Raw genomic sequence first — 23,756 nt, forward strand, 5'->3', positions numbered from 1 at the left:
TACCCTTTTAATTTATAATATTTCCACCTATACTTGGCATTTAGATTCAATCACATCATAATAAATACCATAATTTCAATAGAGTATGAAAAATTTGGTCTCACGTGCATATCTAACGCGAAGTATCGAAAAGTTCTTAAAAATATATTTTGAGAAATAAATTTTTACTTACCTAAAACAGTACATAGTATACTTTACTATAATGATATAGTGAAAAAAAAACCTAAATTTTACTTTATTTTTATTAAATTATAAAATAATTAAATATACGACATTATCCTATATTAATTGTCAAACTATATTAAAGCTCCTCAGACATCAATCATTCATATGTCAATTTTTGTTCGATATTTTGTTCGAAAGAACTATACAGGACGATAGTCTTCACACTTCCCTTGGTTTTAATTTTTAAGGTTTTCGTTTTTTCTTTTTCTTTCGCTATCCTTTTGGTTACTGTAGCTACTGCTCTAGATTCCATTAATTTGATTAATAATCCAATTGAATAGTTATTTTAAATTTTATATATATATAAATTATCTTAACAATCAAAATTATTTATCTAATTAAATTAATGATATTTTATATTTTTAATTAACTGTTGTTTGATAAATTAAAAATTAAGTACAAAATTTTATAAATTTATATTTAAATTTGATTGTATATTTTGCTAAAAATTAAATATGAAATATAAGTATTTTGTTTGGTAATAAAATTATTCATATTGGAAATTAATTATTTCATAAATTTAATTTTATTAATATAAAATTTTATATTATTATAAACAATTTTGGGTAAAATTAAGTATAATAATTCCAAATTTTCATTTATTAAAAAAGAAGAAATAATTTATTTTGAATATAATTGTTCTTAAAATATCAAATACATTTAAAAACATAAATGTTGAACAATATAATTTTTAATGGTTTAGCAAAGAGCCATTATTTTAAGCCAATAATTTAAGCGTACAAATTAAAATTTTAAAATTTTATTTTTTTAAGGATTAATTAAATAGGAAGTTCTTAAAATATGTTTTTGTTCGAATTAAGTATTTATTTTTTTTGGTCGAATTGATTATCTAAATTTATTCAGTAACTAAAGTTGGCCTTTATCATTATACTCCATTAAAAAAAAAAGTTAAAATCAATCAGAGAGTTCCACGCCATCACCTCATTAAAATCAAATTAAATAAAAATAATTATATTAGTATTAAAAACAAAAATGATCACTGATCCATACTCAAATGGTAAACCATTAAGTATCGCAGTTATGTGTTCATATTCAGTAATAGTGCCTCAATCTGCTGTAATTTGATGTTGCAGATTAAATTAGTTTTCACATTTGAAGAGCTTGAATACAAGAACTTTTGTTATGTTTTAGTCATGTTTTCATAATTTCATTTACATTCAATAAAAAGTGTTATTTGAGTCTTTTATTGACCTTAGGGGTTGAATGAGGCCTAAGGGTGAGCTAATATAGTTTGTGAGTGTGCAGGATACCATTAAAAGGCGTGCTAACTCGATACTGGTCGTTGTGTTGCAACACGAAAAGTTTGATGTAGCAACATAAGAAGCAGAATAGAAGAATTCCAAAACTGTCTTCGGTGTCGCGACCCGGTCTGAGGATGTCGCGACACACCCCTAAAGATACCCTGAATATGAGCATACTGCCTTCGATGTCGCGACACAGGCACTAAGGTTTTGCGACATCAATCCTTTACGGAAAACACTTACGAGCTAGGGCCATTTTGGTCTGCACAATTAAATGTTTAACATGAGAACATCAGTTGACCTAGGGTTGAGGACGACAACAACCCTAACTCTATAAATAGGCTCTTAAACACTTGTTAAATGATAGTGTTTGAGATTATTAGTTTCCTTTGTAGAACTTAGTTTTCAGTTTATTTTTGTTTTTCTTAGGGTTTAGACTTCTTTTCAGTTCTTTTCATTAGTGTTCTTCGGAGAACTTGATTTGTAGACGTAATCAAACGTTTGAGGATTTCAGCACTTGAAATATCAAATAAAAACAGGATTCTCTAAACTCTACTATTGTTTTATTCTTTATGCATATATTCAATACCAAGTTTATGATGTTTATTAATTCCATGAGGAACTAATCCTCTTATGGGGAATTAGCGATTGGAGATATGATTAATTAATTGTTATGCAGGGTTTTCTTAGTAGATCAACTGTTTGCGAGAGGAAGAATTTAAACCCTAGGCTTAACAACTCTAGGAAATCATTTAGGTGAGAATTAACCTAAAATTGGTATGGTCTATCAGTGAACACCTTAGCCTCGAACCGGTCTGGACTGTGAGGTCAGAAGATATGTAGTTATTGCCAACTTGTTATTTAAGTAGAAGATCGGAAGATCATTATTTGAGACTTTTACCCATTAATGCATGAATCACGTGATTTTATTCTTGAGCTCCCAAGACATGCTTTTCATGTCTCGAGAGACATGCCCAAAAATGAAAAAAATTAAGCAATGCAAGTCCTACAATTATGTCTCTGTAAGTACCTAAACATGTACAACATGCAACCAATTCAACACAAACACAATTGACATGTTAAAACAAGTGTAAAACGAACAAAAACATGATCATTAACACAATGGATCAAAATTTTACCAGATGATAAACCATAATATACACATATTTTTACCACATGCTTGGCATATTTTTGGAAAGATTATCATAAGATTTAATGAATTTGATGCTCCTAATAATTTAATTTCATATTTTATACTCAGGAGAGTTTAAGATAGCAAAAAGAGCAAGAAGCGGGCCAAAAACGGACAAATTGGGCCTAATTCAGTGTTTCACATAGCCTAGGCACTTCCACATGGGTAATCCACACGCATGACACACGGGCAGGACACACGCTCATGTGTCATGGCCGTGTCGACATTAAACCAAGTCAAAATTACACATGGCCTGAGCATCTTTACACGGATGTGTCACACGGCCGTGTCCCTGTCGAGTTCAAGTCTAATTCTACTCGAAAAAGGCTAAGTTTAGTTTATTTTAGGCATTCCAAAGTCTATATAAACATCCTAGAAGAGGATCAAAGGGGGATACAGAGTAGAAGGCAGAAAATACTCAATGACAGCCATTGAAATCAGCTAGGAAGCAGGATCTACTTCAAGACTGAAGATCTGCATTTAATTTCCTTAGAAGTTCCTTGGGTTTCTTTATGTTTTGTTGTTTTCCCAATTTTGAGTTTTTTTCCATTACTATGAACTAAACTCCCTAAATACCTAAGGGAGACGAAACCTAAGACGAATCTTATTACTATTTGAATTATATGATAAATACTTGTTCTTATTATTAATTGTGAGTTTCTTGCTTTAATATTCCAAGGTATTAATTCAAGTTTTGATGTTCTTATTCAATGGAGTAAAAGTCCCTATTTAAGAGTAGTTCGTTCATAATTAAGTGGAGTTGCATGCAATCCTAGAGATAGGACGACATAAATCTGTTAGATTAGAGTCAAATCTAATAAGGGAATCCATAGATCGAGTTAATGCGACAATAGGGGTTTTAATTAGAAAGAGATTTCAATTAATCAACCTAGAGTCAGTTGTTTTTAGTCTCGAGAGAGATATGAACATAAATCAGGGATTTCTACGGATTAAGTCAAGTGAATAAATCATCTAATTCATAAGTGATAAGTGAAGTCTAAGTGGATTCTTCCTTGGGTATTGTCTTCTCCATCGGTTTTCCAAAAATCTTTTCCAACTTTTATCTCTGTCGTAATCTTAGTCAATTAGATAATTAGTCTTAGTTTAAAATATTCCTTTAATTATTAGGCTAGATAATAAAAAGATAGTAATTACTAGTACTTTTAGTCCTTATGGATACGATATTTTCGGTCTCACCATAACTACGCTACTGTTCGATAGGTGCGCTTGCTTTAGTCGAATTTTTAGTTAGTTTAGTGACCATCAAGTTTTTTGCGCCATTTCCGAGGAACGAAGATATTAAGAACGCTTAATTTTTATTACTTAGCCATTTTTATTTTTATTGCAATTCAATTTTGTTTTATTTTAATTACTAATTTTTTCTTTTACCTTTTCTTGGCAGGTTTTTGACAGTTTATAACTAGAAGAAACCCGTCAGACCTTTGCTCTTTGACAGTGAGATTAAGAGCATAACTCACAGAAACCGAAGAGAAATAAGGCAGAGCCTGCAATACATAGAGGAAAAGCACGAATACGACATCAATAACACCTAGGAGATGGCTAAAAATTGAAATAATCCGCTACCTTTTGTGGTTGTCGCAAACTCAGCAAATCAGAATCCTGCTCATCGTACTGTGTATGATTATGCTAAACCTACTGTAACAGGAACTGAATCGAGTATAGTTAGACTTGCTGTTGCTGCAAATAATTTTGAACGGAAACCTAACACGATTCAAATGATACAACAGTTTGTTCAGTTTGATGGATTGCAGGATAATGATCCAAACACTGATTTAGCAAATTTTTTGAAATTCTGCGACACCTTTAAGATCAATGGTGTTTCTGATGATGCCATTCGCCTTCGTTTACTTCCCTTTTCATTAAGGAATAAGGCTAAACAGTGGTTGAACTCGTTATCACGAGGGTCAATCACTACTTAGGAACAAATGACTGAAAAAATTTTACTCAAATATTTTTCGCCGACCAAAACGAAAAAGTTGAGGAATGATATCTCTTATTTTGTGCAGATGGACTTAGAAACACTTTATGATTCATGAGAGAGATACAAGGATCTATTGAGAAGGTGCCCTCACCATGGGTTACCTCTTTGGCTATAGGTTCAAACTTTCCACAACGGTTTGAATCTCTTAACTAGACAAATGATCGACGCAGCTGCTGATGGAACTATCAATAATAAGACACCTGAAGAGGCTTATAAGTTCATAGAAGAGATGTCACTGAATAATTATCAGTGGCAAGTCATGAGGACGAAGCCAACAAAAGCAGCCGACGTTTTTAACATCGATTTGGTTGCTATGCTTTCAAATCAGGTAGAACTTTTGAATAGAAAAATTGATGGTTTACTTGGTTCTACGCAGGTTCATCCAGTAATGCAGTGCGATGCAAGTAGAGGTGGAACGAGCAATTCAGAATATCCACCTTATTGCCCTAACATGGAGAACGAGCAAATGAATTATATGGGTAATATAAACTACCAACCAAACTGAAATATCTAGGAAGTTTTACTATTTCCTGCTTAATTGGTAGTTTAAATGTTGAGAAGACACTAACTGATTTAGGTGTTAGCATTAATTTCATGCCTTACAAAATGTTCAAGCAACTTGGCCATAGGGAACCAAAACCTACTAGGATGAGTATTCAACTAGCAGACAGATCTGTTAAATATCCTAGGGGTATTATTGAAGATGTACTCGTAAAAGTAGATAAATTTATATTTCCTGTTGATTTTGTTGGGCTTGACATGGATGAGGATATTGAGGTACCTTTAATTTTAGGTCGCCCATTTTTAGCCACTATTAGGGCTGTTATTGATGTGGGTGACGGTAAACTTGTACTTAGGGTAGGTGACGAAGAAATTATTTTTAAAATTTATGATGCAATGAGATTTTCTAGGGAACAAGATGACTCATGTTATTTTATTGATTCTATTGATCATGCTACTCAAGATTCTTTATAGGAAATCGTACATAAAGACACATTGGAACTGCGCCTTGCCCAAGGAGAGGAGGTAAATGACTATGATTATGTGATAGGTAAGATAAAAACTGAACTAAATTTCAATGAGCCTTCATTGAGACAGAAGAGCTATGAAAGTATTGAAGTAAACAATGAATTAAAATTAAAACCCTCTGTTGAAGAACCTCCTAAATTAGAATTAAAGCAACTACTAAATCACTTAGAATATGTGTTTCTTGGAAATAATTCCACATTACCAATGATTATTGCTTCAGATTACAGCCAACCGAAAAGGAGGAGTTGCTCCAAGTATTGAAAGAGCACAAAAGAGCCATAGCTTGAAAAATTTCAGACATAAGAGGGATCGGTCCTTCTTTTTGCACACATAAAATTTTAATGGAACATGAATATAAACCTTGTGTGCAAGCTCAAAGACGATTGAATCCTAACATGAAAGAAGTTGTAAAAGCTGAGGTAATTAGACTTCTAAATGCTGGAATTATTTATCCTATTTCTGACAGTTCTTGGGTGAGCCCTGTGTAGGTTGTTCCTAAGAAATAAGGTATGACTGTTGTGGCTAATAAGAAAAACGAACTGATCCTAACGCGAATAGTCACGGGATAGAGAGTTTGCATCGACTATAGAAAACTGAACGATGCCACAAGAAAAGATCATTTCCCCTTACTATTCATTGATCAAATGTTGGAAAGATTATTTGCTTCCTAGATGGACTCTCTGGTTATTTCCAAATACCGATGGCTCCTGAAGACCAAGAGAAAATGACATTTACATGTCCATACGGTACTTTTGCTTATCGACAAATGCCTTTTGGATTATGTAATGCTCCTGCTACTTTTAAGCGATGCATGTTGGTCATTTTTTATGAACTCGTGGAAGACATTATGGAGGTATTTATGGATGACTTCTCAGTATTCGGGAACTCTTTCTATTTTTGCCTTAAAATTTTAAAATGAGTTCTAATAAGATGTGAAGAAATAGACCGTATACTGAATTGGGAAAAATGTCACTTCATGGTTTGTAAAGGGATTGTGTTAGGTCACAAAATTTCTAGTAAGGGAATCAAGGTTGACAAAGCGAAAGTTGAAACTATTGAGAAATTACCTCCCCCTAGTTTAGTTAAGGCTATTCGAAGCTTTTTAGGTCATGCTAGATTTTATAGAAGATTTATTAAAGATTTTTCTAAAATAGCTAAGCCTTTAACGAATTTACTAGAAAAAGATGTGCCTTTCGATTTCAGTTAGGAATGTTTAGAAGCATTTAATATCCTTAAAGATAAATTAATTAATGCTCCAATTGTAGTTGCACCTGATTGGAATTTACCCTTTGAACTAATATGTGATGCGAGTGATTTTGCAGTGGGTGCGGTTCTTGGACAGTGGAAAGACAAGTATTTTCAATCGATCTATTATGCTAGCAAAACATTGACAGCCGCACAAGAAAATTATACGACGACTGAGAAAGAATTGTTGGCTGTGGTTTTTGCATTCGATAAATTTAGACCATATTTTATATTATCTAAAGTTTTCGTTTACACTGACCATTTAGCTCTTCGATACCTCCTTACTAAAACAGATGCAAAACTTCGACTAATAAGATGGATTTTATTGTCGCAGGAATTCGATTTAGAAATTCAAGATAAGAAGGGAGAAGAAAATCTTGCAGCAGATCATCTATCTAGATTAGAAAACCCACATCTCAAGAAGCTTGATGAACATGAGATAAATGACTCGTTCCCTGAAGAATAACTTTTTACTATATCTGACTCCTAGGTTGCCCATTTTTAGCCATTACTAGGGCTGTTATTGATATGGGTGATGGTAAACTTGTGTTTAGGATAGGTGACGAAGAAATTATTTTTAAAATTTATACTGCCATGAGATTTTCTAGGGAACAAAATGACTCATGTTATTTTATTGATTCTATTGGTCATGTTACTCAAGATTCTTTACAGAAAATCGTACATAAGGACACATTGGAACTGTGTCTTGCCCAATGAGAGGAGGTAAATGACGATGATTCTGTGATAGGTAAGATAAAAGCTGAACTAAATTCAAATGAGCCTTCATTGAGACAGAAGAGCTATGAAGGTATTGAAGTAAACAATGAATTAAAATTAAAACCCTCTGTTGAAGAACCTCCTAAATTGAAATTAAAGCAACTACCAAATCATTTAAAATATGCGTTTCTTGGAAATAATTCCATATTACCAGTGATTATTGCTTCAGATTACAGCCAACCGAAAAGGACGAGTTACTCCAAGTGTTGAAAGAGCATAAAAAAGCCATAGCTTGGAAAATTTTTGACATAAGAGGGATCGGTCCTTCTTTTTGCACACATAAAATTTTAATGAAACATGAATATAAACCTTGTGCGCAAGCTTAAAGATGACTGAATCCTAACATGAAAGAAGTTGTAAAAGCTGAGGTAATTGGACTTCTAAATACTGGAGTTATTTATCCTATTTCTGATAGTTCTTGGGTGAGCCCTGTGCAAGTTGTTCCTAAGAAAGGAGGCATGACTGTTGTGGCTAATGAGAAGAACGAACTGATCCCAACGCGAACAGTCACGGGATAGAGAGTTTGCATTGACTATAGAAAATTGAACGATGCCACAAGAAAAGATCATTTCCCCTTATGATTCATTGATCAAATGTTGGAAAGATTATTTGCTTCCTAGATGGACTTTCTAGTTATTTCTAAATACCGATAGCTCCTGAAGACCAAGAGAAAACGACATTTACATGTCCATACGGTACTTTTGCTTATCGACAAATGCCTTTTGGATAATGTAATGCTCATGCTACTTTTAAGCAATGCATGTTGGTCATTTTTTATGAACTCGTGGAAGACATTATGGAGGTATTTATGGATGACTTCTCAGTATTCGGTAACTTTTTCTATTTTTGCCTTAAAAATTTAAAATGAGTTCTAATAAAATGTGAGGAAACTAACCTTGTACTGAATTGGGAAAAATTTCACTTCATGGTTCACGAAGGGATTGTGTTAGGTCACAAAATTTCTAGTAAGAGAATCAAGGTTGACAAAGCGAAAGTTAAAACTATTAAGAAATTACCTCCCCCTAGTTTAGTTAAGGCTATTCGAAGCTTTTTAGGTCATGTTAGATTTTATAAAAGATTTATTAAATTCTAAAATAGCTAAGTCTTTAACGAATTTACTAGAAAAAGATGTGCCTTTCAATTTCAGTTAGGAATGTTTAAAAGCATTTAATATTCTTAGAGATAAATTAATTAATGCTCCAATTGTAGTTGCACCTGATTGGAATTTACCCTTTGAACTAATATGTAATGCAAGTGATTTTCAATGTGGGTTCGGTTCTTGGACAGCGGAAAGACAAGTATCTTCAACCAATCTATTATGCTAGCAAAACATTGACAGCCGCACAAGAAAATTATACAACGACTGAGAAAGAATTGTTGGCTGTGGTTTTTGCATTCGATAAATTTAGACCATATTTAATATTATCTAAAGTTGTCGTTTACACTGACCATTTAGCTCTTCGATACCTCCTTACTAAAACAGATGCAAAACTTCGACTAATAAGATGGATTTTATTGTCGTAGGAATTCGATTTAGAAATTTAAGATAAGAGGGAGCAGAAAATCTTGCAGCAAATCATTTATATAGATTAGAAAACCCACATCTCAAGGAGATTGATGAACATGAGATAAATGACTTGTTCTCTGAAGAATAACTTTTTACTATATTTGACTCCTAGGTCGCCCATTTTTAGCCACTATTAGGGCTGTTATTGATGTGGGTGACGGTAAACTTGTGCTTAGGGTAGGTGACGAAGAAATTATTTTTAAAATTTATAATACCATGAGATTTTCTAGGGAACAAGATGACTCTTGTTATTTTATTGATTCTATTGATCATGCTACTCAAAATTTTTTACAGGAAATCGTACATAAGGACACATTGGAACTGTGTCTTGCCCAAGGAGAGGAGGTAAATGACGATGATTCTGTGATAGGTAAGATAAAAGCTGAACTAAATTCCAATGAGCCTTCATTGAGACAGAAGAGCTGTGAAGGTATTGAAGTAAACAATGAATTAAAATTAAAACCCTCTGTTAAAGAACCTCCTAAATTGGAATTAAAGAAACTACCAAATCACTTAGAATATGCGTTTCTTGGAAATAATTCCACATTACCCGTGATTATTGCTGCAGATTACAGCCAACCGAAAAGGACGAGTTGCTCCAAGTGTTGAAAGAGCACAAAAGAGCCATAGCTTGGAAAATTTCTAACATAAGAGAGATCGGTCCTTCTTTTTGCACACATAAAATTTTAATGGAAGATGAATATTAACCATGTGTGCAAGCTCAAAGACGACTGAACCCTAACATAAAATAAGTTGTAAAAGCTGAGGTATTTAGACTTCTAAATACTGGAATTATTTATATTATTTCTGACAGTTCTTGGGTGATCCCTGTGCAAGTTATTCCTAAGAAAGGAGGCATGACTGTTGTGGCTAATAAGAAGAACGAACTGATCTCAACGCGAACAGTCACGAGATAGAGAGCTTGCATCGACTATAAAAAATTAAACGATGCCACAAGAAAAGATCATTTCCCCTTACCATTGATCAAATGTTGGAAAGATTATTTGCTTCCTAGATGGATTCTCTAGTTATTTCCAAATACCGATAGCTCCTAAAGACCAAGAGAAAACGACATTTACATGTCCATACGGTACTTTTGCTTATCGAAAAAGCCTTTTGGATTATGTAATGCTTCTGCTACTTTTAAGCAATGCATGTTGGTTATTTTTTATGAACTCATGGAAGACATTATGGAGGTATTTATGGATGACTTCTCAGTATTCGGTAACTCTTTCTATTTTTGCCTTAAAAATTTAAAATGGGTTCTAATAAGATGTGAGGAAACGAACCTTGTACTGAATTGGGAAAAATGTCACTTCATGGTTCGTGAAGGGATTGTGTTAGGTCACAAAATTTCTAGTAAGGGAATCAAGGTTGACAAAGCGAAAGTTGAAACTATTGAGAAATTACCTCCCCCTAGTTCAGTTATGTAACACCCCCTAACCCCAAACCGTCGTCAGAACGAGGTTATAAGGCATTACCGGACATATTAGACAACTTACGAATAATTTGTAATTAATATAACTTTCATAGTATAATATAATAATTAAGTCCCTATATTGGACTCTCGAAGCTCAAAACACGTATTAAAAGTAGAACGGGACTTGTTCGAGTATTCCGGAAAATTTTTCGTATTTATTTTATTTTATTTTATTTTTTTTAAAAATTTTGGCAGTATTTCTGCTTATTTTTACCTAAAACCCCCTGCAAATTCAAACCAAAATAACCAACACCAATGTTTCACATTCATATAACTAATATTTATATCATTAACATAATTTTAACTTAATAACTATCATAGCATCATTCAAAATTGATTAAAACTTCATTCATTTAACAACTTAATGTTCATGTATCAAAATATCATATACTTTCCTTACGATTTCATTTAACCATCTAAATCTTATAATTCATCCTTCATTCAAGTGACTAAACAACACCTATGTACATGCCACCTTTACCCAAAAGAAAAATATACATCACCAAATTTGTGTTGGAGTCGGATTGTTATGGATGCTGAGCCGGGACACTTGACTTCTACTAACTCGCATGCATCGAAACAACAGACACGAGTATAGATATACTCAGTTGTATTACCATAATTCAAATTATATCAACAATAACAAAACATAAATATTAAATACTTAACAATTAATTTCTTATATACTAATTTATACTTTATTATTATTATTATTTTCTTTCATCATTTCATAATAACAATTCAATTTAATTATTCATAAATCAATATACTTTTCACAAACTTGAATTTAAATCACTTATGAACATTTAGTTCATACTTTTCTACTTCTATCGCAATTCCAATTCATAATTCAATTTCTTTTTTCTCATTTTAATACCTCAAATTCACATTTCAATTTTTCACCCTATTAACATAACTCGGACTTTGGCGGATACACGGATCCAACCAAACACACCAAATGGCACCCAGTGCCTCATCGGATAGTTCGAAGCAATAGTTGACACCCAGTGTCTCATCGGCCTAGCCGAAGTAAAGTTGGTACCCAATACCTCATCGAATCTATTCGAAGAAATATAGTGACACCCAGTGTCTCATCGACTCGAGGTTGAAGTATCCCTGAACACTTCCAATCCTATGGCATGCCAACTATATCCGACTCAGCCCGACTAGTTAATAGGGTATTCAATTCACTTTCTCAATTCTATATCACTTTCAATTCACAATTCAAATCACCATTCATTTTTCAATCAATACACTTTTCAAATAATCACATATTCCATATTTCACTTATTCAATTCAATTTGATTCAATTTGCATCACTTTCATTTTCACTCAATATTCATATCAATTTCACATACTTACCTCAAGTCTTACTTACCATACATAGCAATTAAAAATTCAGCAATCAATAATAATTAAAATTTGAATTATAGTAATACACACCATAATTCTCCCGTTTTAGTCCTCGATGACTTTCTCCTTTCCTTTCGATGTTGATGCTTGTGTTCTTTGTTGGCTCTGAAAATAATAGTGATTTACATTATTATTTACAGCATTAATTATAATAAATAATTAAATTTCTAAATAATTCCTACCTTATTCCCAATTTAATCCTAACTAAACTTAATTACTTTCTTAATCCAATTCACTCTCTTTTTCTATTCAAATTTTGTCTAAACTTATATTTAACTATAAAATTTCCAGCATATTTCCCTAATTTAGAAATTTCTTCAATTTAGTCCCTACAACATAAAACTTATAGCCTAGTTTACAATTTAATCCCTTAATCAATTCTAACTTAGAATTCATTCAATTAAATCCCTAATTCCAAATTTTTTTTTTCCAACATAAACCCTACTTGGAAACATATAAACTCTTAAATTATCAACTTAATTTCATCAAAACTTGTTTTAAGGCTTCTAAAATATTAAAATTAAGAGAAAAGGACTTAATTAAGCTTACCAATTAAACTTGAAGCTTTAAAATCCCAATTTCCCTTTTTATTTTCTTTCCCTTTTTCTTCCCCTGTTTTCGTTTTGTTCTCTGCTTCGTTTCTGTTTCTTTTGTTTTGTTTCTTTGTTTCTTTAATTCTTTTATGCTTTATTATTTTATTAACATAATATAATATTAATATCATATATTAAAATATCTTTTACTTTAATATTAAGTAAATTAATAATTTTATAACAAGTGTACATATTTATATTATTACAAATGTCATTATCTAATTTGCTTATCAAATAAAAATCTCATGATTTAATTAATATAATTAATAATTATAAAATATCTTTATACTTAAATTATAAGTAATTAAATATTTAAATTACAAATGTACCAATACAATTCTTACACATGTATATTTTATTACCATACAATTGTCTTCTATTTAATTTATTTATAATATATTATCAATTAAATAATCATAATAATTTAATATAAAACCATAATAATAATCATTATAATATATAAAACCTAAAAAAATCTTTGATTTTATTTCACCAATATGTCACCTCATTTGTAGTCAATGGCTTAATTGCCATTTTAATCCTTTTATTTTCTATTGCTTTATAATTAAACTTTTACCCTTTATTCAATTTATTCCTTTTATTACTTATTCTAAATTAAGCTAAATTCACCTAATTAAATCCTAATTAGACACACCACTAGGCTCATAAATATTTTTAATAATTATTTTCGAACTTATTTCACTAAGACGGAGGCCCTATAACTCACTTTTCCGGTGCCCGTGAATTTTGGGTCATTACAAGTTAAGGCTATTCAAAGTTTTTTAGGTCATGCTAGATTTTATAGATTTATTAAAGATTTTTCTAAAATAGCTAAGCCTTTAACGAATTTACTAGAAAAAGATATGCCTTTCAATTTCAGTTAGGAATGTTTAGAAGCATTTAATATTCTTAAAGATAAATTAATTAATGCTCCAATTGTAGTTGCACCTGATTGGAATTTACCCTTTGAACTAATATGTGATGCGAGTGATTTTGCAGTGGGTGCGGTTCTTGGATAGTGGAAAGACAAGTATTTTCAACCGATCTATTATGCTAGCAAAACATTGACAGTCGCACAAGAAAATTATACGACGACTGAGAAAGAATTGTTGGCTGTGGTTTTTGCATTCGATAAATTTAGACCATATTTAATATTATCTAAAGTTTTCGTTTACACTGACCATTTAGCTCTTCGATATCTACTTACTAAAACAGATGCAAAACTTCGACTAATAAGATGGATTTTATTGTTGCAGGAATTTGATTTAGAAATTCAAGATAAGAAGGGAGAAGAAAATCTTGCAGCAGATCATCTATCTAGATTAGAAAACCCACATCTCAATGAGCTTGATGAACATGAGATAAATGACTCGTTCCCTGAAGAATAACTTTTTGCTATATCTAACTTCGAGGAACCTTGGTTCACAGACATTGTAAATAATTTAGCTGCAAATGTCACACCAAAAGGGCTGACACATCAGCAAAAGAAACGCTTCTTTACTGATGTAAAAAACTACTTTTGGGAAGATCCTTTTCTTTTTCGTATATGTACAGATCAAGTCATTAGAAGATACGTTACGAAGTCAGAAGCAATTAGAATCTTGAAACATTACCACTCAAGACCGACTGGAGGACATTACAATGGGACTAGGATCGCACATAAAACACTCGAATAAGGTTTTTATTGGCCCACACTATTCAAAGACGCTAACAGGTATGTTACTTCTTGTGATAAATGCCAACGAACAGATAATATCTCTAAACATGACGAAATGTCTCAAACGTACATGCTTTCATATGAAATATTTGTTGTATGACGTATTGATTTAATGGGTCCATTCCCTAGCTCATTCGAGAATAAATACATCTTAGTAGCTGTTGATTATATGTCTAAATGGGTGGAAGCCCAAGCCTTACCTATTAATGATGCTAGAGTGATGGTGAGGTTCCTTAAGAAACTCTTTTCTCGATTTGGAACACCTAGAGCAATTATCAGTGATAGGGGTACTCATTTCTGTAACGCTCAATTTGATAAAACCCTTAAGAAATATGGAGTTTACCATACAACAGCTACCCTTTACCATCCTCAAACTAGTGGACAAGTCGAAGTCGCAAACCGAGAGCTTAAACGTATCCTAGAAAAGACTATAGAGTCAAATAGGATGGATTGGGCAAAAAAAATAGATGATACTTTATGGGCCTATAGAACTACTTTTCTGACCCCCATAGGAACATCTCCTTACAAACTTGTTTGTGGGAAGAGTTGTCACTTACCATTTGAACTATAACATAAAGTATTTTGAGCTATTAAATTTCTGAACTTTGATCCCAAACTCGCAGGTGAAAAGAGATTGATGCAACTAAACGAGTTAGATGAATGGCGAACTAATGTATATGAGAACTCACAATTATATAAGGTAGCAATGAAGCGTCGCCATGATGCTCGTTCAAAGCAAAACAAGCAATTTGATGTTGGAGACCTTGTCCTGCTATATAACTCAAGGCTCAAATTGTTTTCTGGGAAGCTTAAATAACGATAGTCAGGTTCTTTCGTAGTCCAAACCGTTTTTTCGTATGGCACAGTAGAGGTAAGTCACCCAACCCAATGCACTTTCAAGGTAAATGAACATCATCTTAAACTTTATAATGGTGAGGATTTTAAAGATAATGGAGAGGAGCTACGACTCCGCGAACCTGCCTAAATATCCCCACAAGGTAAAGTCGAGCTTAGACTCTAAATAAGTGCTCATCGGGAGGCAACCCGAGCACTAACCCCACTAAATAACTTTAGTTTGTCTTTCCATTTTGTTTATAATCCAACTACAGGTATTTTTTGCATACACGGCCTGGCACACATGCATGCCTTAGGCCGTGTGCTCACCACGGGTAAGAGACACGGGCGTGTCCATGGCCGTGCTAAAACAAAACAAACATTCTCTCCAAGACAGGATGACACATGGGCTGTGATATACAGCCACAGCCGTACGATACAGCCGTGTGCACCACATGGCTAAGGGACACGGGCATGTCCCAAACCATGTTGAAAATACACTTTAATTCCCCAAAAATCTGCAGAGGCACGGCATGCGATAAATCACCACGGTCGTGCGAGGCGATCGTGTGAGCCACACGGCCTAGACACACGGGTGTGGCCATAGGCCGTGTGCAATACTGACTTAAATTATCAAACCATGAGCACAAGTCATGAACACGAGCGTGTTGGACCTAACACGGGCGTGGGAGAAGCGAACGAACGTGCACACGGTCGTACGACGTAGCCGTGCGCACCACACGGCCTGAGGACACGGGCATGTCTAAGGGGCCGTGTGCGACACTGACTTAAAATTTCACAAAAAGCACGGGCTAGGAGCACACTACAAGGGCGTGAGCCACGGTCGTATGGCCCAAAACGGGGCTTGCACGACCGTGGTCCCTTTTTATTTTCCTCTCCTAACCCTAATTTCCCCCGTTCCTTTAAAAACTCACTATTCACCCATCTTCTTCCTTCTACTATTTCTCCATCTTCTTCATCCAGCCCTTTCTCCTTCTCCATTTTTTTTTCCCGTTTCTTTTTCCTTTCTCTTCTTTCCTACTTCTCATTCATTATTTTTCTTTCCTACTTCTCTTTCTCTATTCCTCCTCCCCTTTTTCCTCCCCCTTCGACTACCGCGCCCCGCCGCACGCCTCCGCGCCCCACCACGACCACCACTCTCTGTTTCCTCTCTTGCACCTCTAACTTCTTTACATTTTTTTATTCATCCCTATTATGTTGATTATTACTTTTATTACTCATAGTTCTTTATCACTGTTCTATCTTATTTCTATTTAACTGATTATTATTACTACTATTGCTTTACTGCTTTTGAGATTCTTACTTAGTTATTGATTCAGTAAGCTTTGGACACTGGCAATATGCTACCTAGATTTTAGGGCCATTTGTTTTGTTGAGTAAATTTGTATTTTATTTATATATTTAATACTCAATTAGTTAGTTTTTACTAGATATTATGATTCTACTTATTTAGTCTGCCTGATTAAGCTACATTTGGATGTTTGTTCTTATTCGTTTGGTTACTATGTTGATTCGAGTCATGTGATTACTTTCGCATGAAACTATGACAAACACAAGAGGTAAGAAAACTGCCGTCCCTGCTTTAAAAAAGCGAAAGGGATCAGGTGCAACTTCATCGGGTCCCACCACTGAGATACGCCATCCATTCCTACAATTTCCACCAGGGCCCCAGGAGGAATTGTTTCAGACTCTACGTGCTCGACCCCTTGGTGTGGGTCGTTGCATCAATTGGGCCGCATTAGAGCAGGTCCACCTAATTGATTCAGTTTGGGCCCTCCTCGCTACCACTCCTTAGGACCGCTTCTTTGACATTATTAAGCCAACATACCTTGAACTCACCTTGGAACTTTGCTCTATGTTTCAGTTACAGTCTGTTATGCGGAGTACGATGACCTAGGCACAGTCAAATTTCGTCTCGGCAATCTAGTACGACAATTGAGTGTCCTAGAATTCGGAATGGCCATGGGACTTTATACAAAAGAATTTATGGAGGACGACAATTTTCCCATCTCCACCGTCACATCTACTACGCACCTTTCTCTTGTTGGACAGCCCTCATGTCTGCTACCGACATCTATGATCCTAGTCGCTCCAAGACATCGGCTCTCTCTCCAGCATTGCGATACCTCCACGCCCTTTTAGCTCATACCTTAACAAGGCGACGAGAGAGCACCGACGTCGTTAACACTTACGATGCATACTTTCTATGGAGCATGAGGCAAGGGCATATTTTTGATCTCGCGTACTTCATCGCCCTTGCCTTTCAGCATGAGATAAAACGACACCAAAAGGGAGTCATTAGCATTGGCCCTTATGTGACTCGTCTAGCTCGATACTTTGGGCTCCTGAACACATCAGCACAGTCCTCATCGCTCACACTCATCGGCCAGATGTCCCCACAAGGCATCCAAAGTATGCTCCATATGAGGATGATAGAGCGTCGTCGTAGGTTCGATCCTCCTCAATACTGACTAGCCCGAGCCACCGATGAGGATGACCCTGAGGATATTCCTGACGATATCTCTTCATTTCATGAGGACCCACCTATTCAGCCACCCCCGAGTCACTGACCAATTCATGTAGCTACTTCATTGACAGAAGTTTCTGCCCATCTAGATCTATTTGAGCAATATTGCACTTATCGATTCGACAACATAGAGGCGACTCTGTAACAGATTTGTCAACATTTCCACATTTAGCCTCCAGCACCACCACCTCACGATCCAACTGCCGATGAAAACTCTCTATTTCCAGTTTTCATGTTCAAAAAAGACTTTGATTAGTATATTTTGAATATCTCAATTTTATAGCTGTTTCCCTATGAGTGACCATAACGACCCTATTGATATAATGCCCTAAACCATTACTGGTGACATCACAGTTTCAAAAGGTTCAGTCGATTAGTGCTATTCAGGAATATACAAACAAACTTATGGAAAAAGAGAATCCACGACTGCGATGTCCTGCTCGACCACGACCATAACCACCATGACACGGACCACCACAATAACCTCTTCGCTTGGCACCGTGATTGTGGAACCCAACCTCTACCACCACTTTCACCTCTGTCTAATGTCACATGCACATCGTTTCCAATGTCTCTAAACCCGCTTTCACTCTTTCAAGGACTACATCCAAATTCAGGACAGTTTCACTTCTCCCCCTCTTCTATGATATTATGCTTATGTTGTCATTATCTATCTTTGTACATTGAGGACAATGTATATCTTAAGTGTGGGGAGGTTAGTCATATCATTATCAGAAAACCCTTAAATTTTGTCTAATCCCCAAGTAATTTTTTTTATATCACTATTAGAATGAATTTTGATTAATTCATAATTTTTATTGATATGTTTTGGATCAAAACATAGGTAATTGTATATTGATCGTCTAACATTAAGGCAATAGTGAATCAAGCATGATAAGTCGACTTTTGAGTATTAAAATTGCTAGGTTGTTTCCTTGAATTGAGGTATTATCTTGAAGTTCTAAGTTTATAGGATTGACATCAAATATCCATAATTTTTGCGAGATTTTAAGCCTTTTAGGGCATATATCTCCTTTGCTCACTTATTTTATTGGTTATGAGTGTGTCAACATTGATTCGCTATTCCAGAACTTAGGTTTTAACCCATTTACCCCATAAAAAGCCTACTCACATAATTAATCCCTAGCGAACCCCATTGAGCCTTAACCATTGTTTCTTGATTTTCCCCTTAGTGATTAACCCACGACTGAACCCTTTTTGAATCGTTGAGAATTTCTCTTTTTATTGACTCATTTTTTATCGAATTTTGATTTGATTAGTTACCTAACTATTTCCGTCCATTTCAGTTGCTGAATTATTATGTACTCTCCATTACTTATTCTTATTAAAAAAAAACCGTATATTTATATTCATTCAATTACATATTATTCTAAAGAGCTTGGATAAGTTAAAGTTATTATATGAAGGGTAAGCTCACTTCATTTTAGAAAGTTTTATTTCTGGCACCTGTTTTTAATTCAGTAATTGGTTTTTTTCTTCTAAGCTAGGTAATTTATTAAATTAATCTCGATTTTAACCCTCTTTTTCAGCCTTTATCCACACCTTTAACCCAGGCCCTATTACAACCCTGTTAAACATCTTTTGATCCGTGTATCATCTCATTTATAGTGGTGGAGATTTGATTTTCATGTAAGTCTATGGTAATAACTTTTCATGTTTGACTATTGAGTGCTTAATTAGTGAACCTTAAATACTTCGAGTTATTTGAGTAAATCTTTAGTGAGGATGTCAACTCTCGTCAATTTGAAATTAAATGTGATTCCTTAGATCTATGATTTTATGATTAAAATGCTCAACTTGGATTGTTTGAAACTTTGATGTTCTTTTAGTTGAATTCTCAATGTGTGATTATCTGTGGATTACTTTGAAACATTATTAATGAGAATTATAAGTTAAGAAGAATTAATTTTAATTGTGAGTTGAGAATTTTGCTTGAGGACAAGCAAATGCTTAAGTGTGAGGATATTTGATAAACCATAATATATACATATTTTTACCCTATGCTTGGTATATTTTTGGAAGGATTATCATAAGATTTAATGAATTTGATGCTCCTAATCATTTAATTTCATGTTTTATACTTAGGCGAGCTTAGGATAGCAAAAAGAGCAAGAAACGGGCCAAAAACGGACAAATTGGGTCTAATTCAGTGTTTCACACGGCCTAGGCACTTCTACACGGGTAATCCACACGCCCGTGTGTGACACACGGGCAGGCTACACGCCTATGTGTCATGGCTGTGTCGATATTAAACCAAGTTAGAATTGCACACGGCCTGAGCACCTTCACACGGGCGTGTCACACGGCCGTGTCCCTGTCGAGCTCAAGTCTAATTCTACTCGGAAAATGCTAAGTTTAGGTTATTTTTGGAATTCCAATGTCTATATAAACATCTTAGAAGAGGATCAAAGGGGGACACAGAGTAGAAGGCAGAAAATACTCAAGGACAACCATCAGAATCAGCTCGGAAGCAGGATCTACTTCAAGACTGAAGATCTCCATTCAATTTCCTTAGAAGTTCCTTGGGTTTCTTTATGTTTTGTTGTTTTCCAAATTTTGAGATGTTTTCCATTACTATGAACTAAACTCCCTAAATACCTGAGGGAGATGAAACCTAAGATGGATTTTATTACTATTTGAATTATATGATAAATACTTGTTCTTATTCTTAATTGTGAGTTTTAATTCTTGCTTTAATATTCCAGAGTATTAATTCAAGTTTTGATGTGCTTATTTAGTGGAGCAAAAGTCCTTATTTAAGAGTATATCGTCCATAATTAAGCGGAGTTCCATGCAATCCTAGAGATAGGACAACATAAATCTGCCGGATTAGAGTCAAATCTAATAAGAGAATCCATAGATCGAGTTAATGCGACAATAGGGGTTTTAATTATAAAGAGATTTCAATTAATCAACCTAGAGTCAGTTTTTTTTAGTCTCGAGAGAGATATTAACATAAATCAGAGATTTTTACAGATTAAGTCAAGTGAATAAATCGTCTAATTCAGAAGTGATAAGTGAAGTCTAGGTGGATTCTTCCTTGGGTATTGTCTTCTCTATCAGTTTTCCAAAATTATTTTCCAACTTTTATCTCTGTTGTAATCTTAGTCAATTAGATAATTAGTCTTAGTTTAAAATATTCCTTTAATTATTAGGCTAGTTAATAAAAAGATAGTAATTACTAGTACTTTTAGTCCTTGTGGGATATGATATTTCCGGTCTCACCATAACTATGCTACTTTTCGATAGGTTTGCTTGCCTTAGTCGAATTTTTAGTTAGTTTAGCGACCATCACCAGACATGTAAAATGTAAATCACAAACTATACTTTCAACTTAGGAAACTTCATAAAAATTCAATTTAAAAGTAACCAAAAGTTCTAAAATGTACCAAAACATGCCATATATTCCAAACATGTAAAAATCCATATGTAAATATACTTCAAAATATAAAAATCCCCCTAGTGATCTAAGTACATGCCCAAAATTAATTTTAAAAGTGAGAAATTAAAATGGATAGCAAGTGTAACTGATACTCAAGAACTTGAATGTTGTGGGAGATCAAATCACGACTCGAACCCACTTTCAATACCTATACATAAAACAAACAATCCGCACATTGAGCTTTTGAAGCTTAATGGTGCTAACAAAAAGCCAAACTCATAACATAAAACCATTAAGCAATAAAACATACTAACACAACAAATGATCACATATTAAACATGTTCCATACAGTGAATACAACATCATAATAGTCTTTTTTTCACATTTGCAATGTTATAATTCAAGTTCCATAACATTTTCAAGTCATACTTTGCATTCTCTCAACATTGCATGTTTCATTTGTATACAACATGATCATCAATAATTTCATATAATCTTTATCATTGACATATCGATTAGAAGTAAATTTAGTCTCCTATTAACCAATTATGGATAAATAACAGATACATGGATTAAGCTTGTAACGTTCTACATAGATGCATACAAGTGCCAAATTGGCAAACAATGCACCAATACGTGTAAAAACACGATTTCCCCTAACACTCTAATAATGCACACAATTGTCACATATATATATGCACAAACACCAATAGAATGCACAAAAGTGCCTAAATTTCCTCTACCACAAAAAATTATAATCAACAACATTTCATCATCAACAAATTCCAAGCTAAATTAAATAATTGAATATATTACGAAATTGTGTTGAGCTAACACAAACCAAAATTGTCACACTTCAACAACCCTCTCTTTCCCTTTGGACTTTGATGATTTGGTCACTTCTTTTGTTACAAGTCATGATCAAAACAATAGAATAAAGTTAGCAAGCATAGTCAAGCATGAAATCCACCTAAAATTATCAATGAGATACAATTCAATATAGTGGGACACATTTTTCTTTTCTCGACAATTCAAAAGAACTCCAATCTAACCCATCCGAAACAAAAATCTAATCTCAATATTAAGTTTTAAGAACTTTTAAACACTTAGAAACCATTAACAACTCTAGCTCCTAAACTCTCTCTCTCTCTCTCTCTAACTTTTCAAACTTTCAAAACTGACATCTCAAGAGAAAAAGCTCCAAACTATAATTTAACTTGAAAGCTAACATTCCCCACATGATTCTAAACTTAATCTAACAAGAATCAATCTAGAAAAACAATATTAGCCCTCATATCAAAGCTTTCTCACACTACATTGAGAAATGATAAAAAAAAGAAGGGGTAATAAATGTAAGAAAACTCAAAAATTAGTTTTCAAGGCTTAGAAATCATAGATTATATTTAGAAATCATCTTACCTTTCTAGAAAAGCAAAGAACAAATCAAGAAATTTAAAAAAATACTCAAGCCTCACTTCTTGTTTCTCACATATAACGTGAAAGACAAAGAAAAATGAAAATGTTGAGATTTTTGTTCACGAATCTCGTTTTAATGAAAGTAATTAATGAAAAATGAAGTAATGAATCTAAAATCTTGAAGAGAGAATCAAAATTTTATAGAACGAGTTAACGAGAAAATCTTGAGAGAACTTAACAGAATGTTTTTGAAATAACCACAAAAAACCATTCCTCCTCTTGAATTTTCAAAATCGGAGGTCTGCTTAGATAGGCTTGGTAAAATTACTCAATAAAGACTTCACATCTTTAAAATTCTATTTAACTATTGCTCATTAAGCCTACTAATTTTTCTAATCTTACAATTTAGTCCCAAGCCTTAAGTTCTAAATCCTCTTTTCTAACTAATTAATACCTCTAATTAATGAACATAGGATAATTAAAGAACAACTAATTCATTACCGTATCCATTCTTGAAAACCTCTCGGTGAAACTTTTCGAAATGACTCAATTTAAGAAGTTCAACCCAAAATTGAACTTCTAAAAAATTAGTGTATTACAACATGAGCATACAAAAGCGTAAAATGTCATGTGGGATTATTAGAAATTTTCAAATTCCACTAATCCAAACAAACTAAAAGAAATATGAAAAGATAATTTCTTTCCAAATAAAAATATTTATTTTCAATATTTCCTTTGGAGAGAGAAATTTTACTTCTTCCCACTATTTTGTTTTGGATTGGTGAAATGCGAAAATTTTCAATAATCCCATATAACTTTTAGGTTTTTGTGTGCTCATGCTTTCATCTATAAACAGAGCCAAACTCTCAACAATTTTCTCTAGATTTTGAGAGTTTTTTTCATTAGGGAACACCATAAAAGAGCTTATAGCCAAAGTTTTGTGTTATATATATAAAGAAAAGAAAAGAAATAAAGAAGAGTCCTAGGTTAGACTGATCAATTGGCATTCTCTTTCCTATCCCCTTTCTGATCTCAAAGATGTTTAGAGATAAA

The 23,756-nt window shown here is 33.7% G+C and overlaps 1 non-coding gene across 1 annotated transcript; it reads right to left on the minus strand.

Moving 5' to 3' along the window:
* Positions 1-4,673: 4,673 nt before the first annotated feature.
* Positions 4,674-4,780, minus strand: LOC128295899 (small nucleolar RNA R71). Its single transcript, XR_008286448.1, has one exon. It is a non-coding gene; the product is annotated as a small nucleolar RNA R71 (small nucleolar RNA).
* Between the last annotated feature and the right edge of the window lie 18,976 nt (positions 4,781-23,756).

The sequence above is a fragment of the Gossypium arboreum genome, chromosome 7 (genome assembly GCF_025698485.1).
Source record: "Gossypium arboreum isolate Shixiya-1 chromosome 7, ASM2569848v2, whole genome shotgun sequence".
Lineage (NCBI taxonomy): Eukaryota > Viridiplantae > Streptophyta > Magnoliopsida > Malvales > Malvaceae > Gossypium > Gossypium arboreum.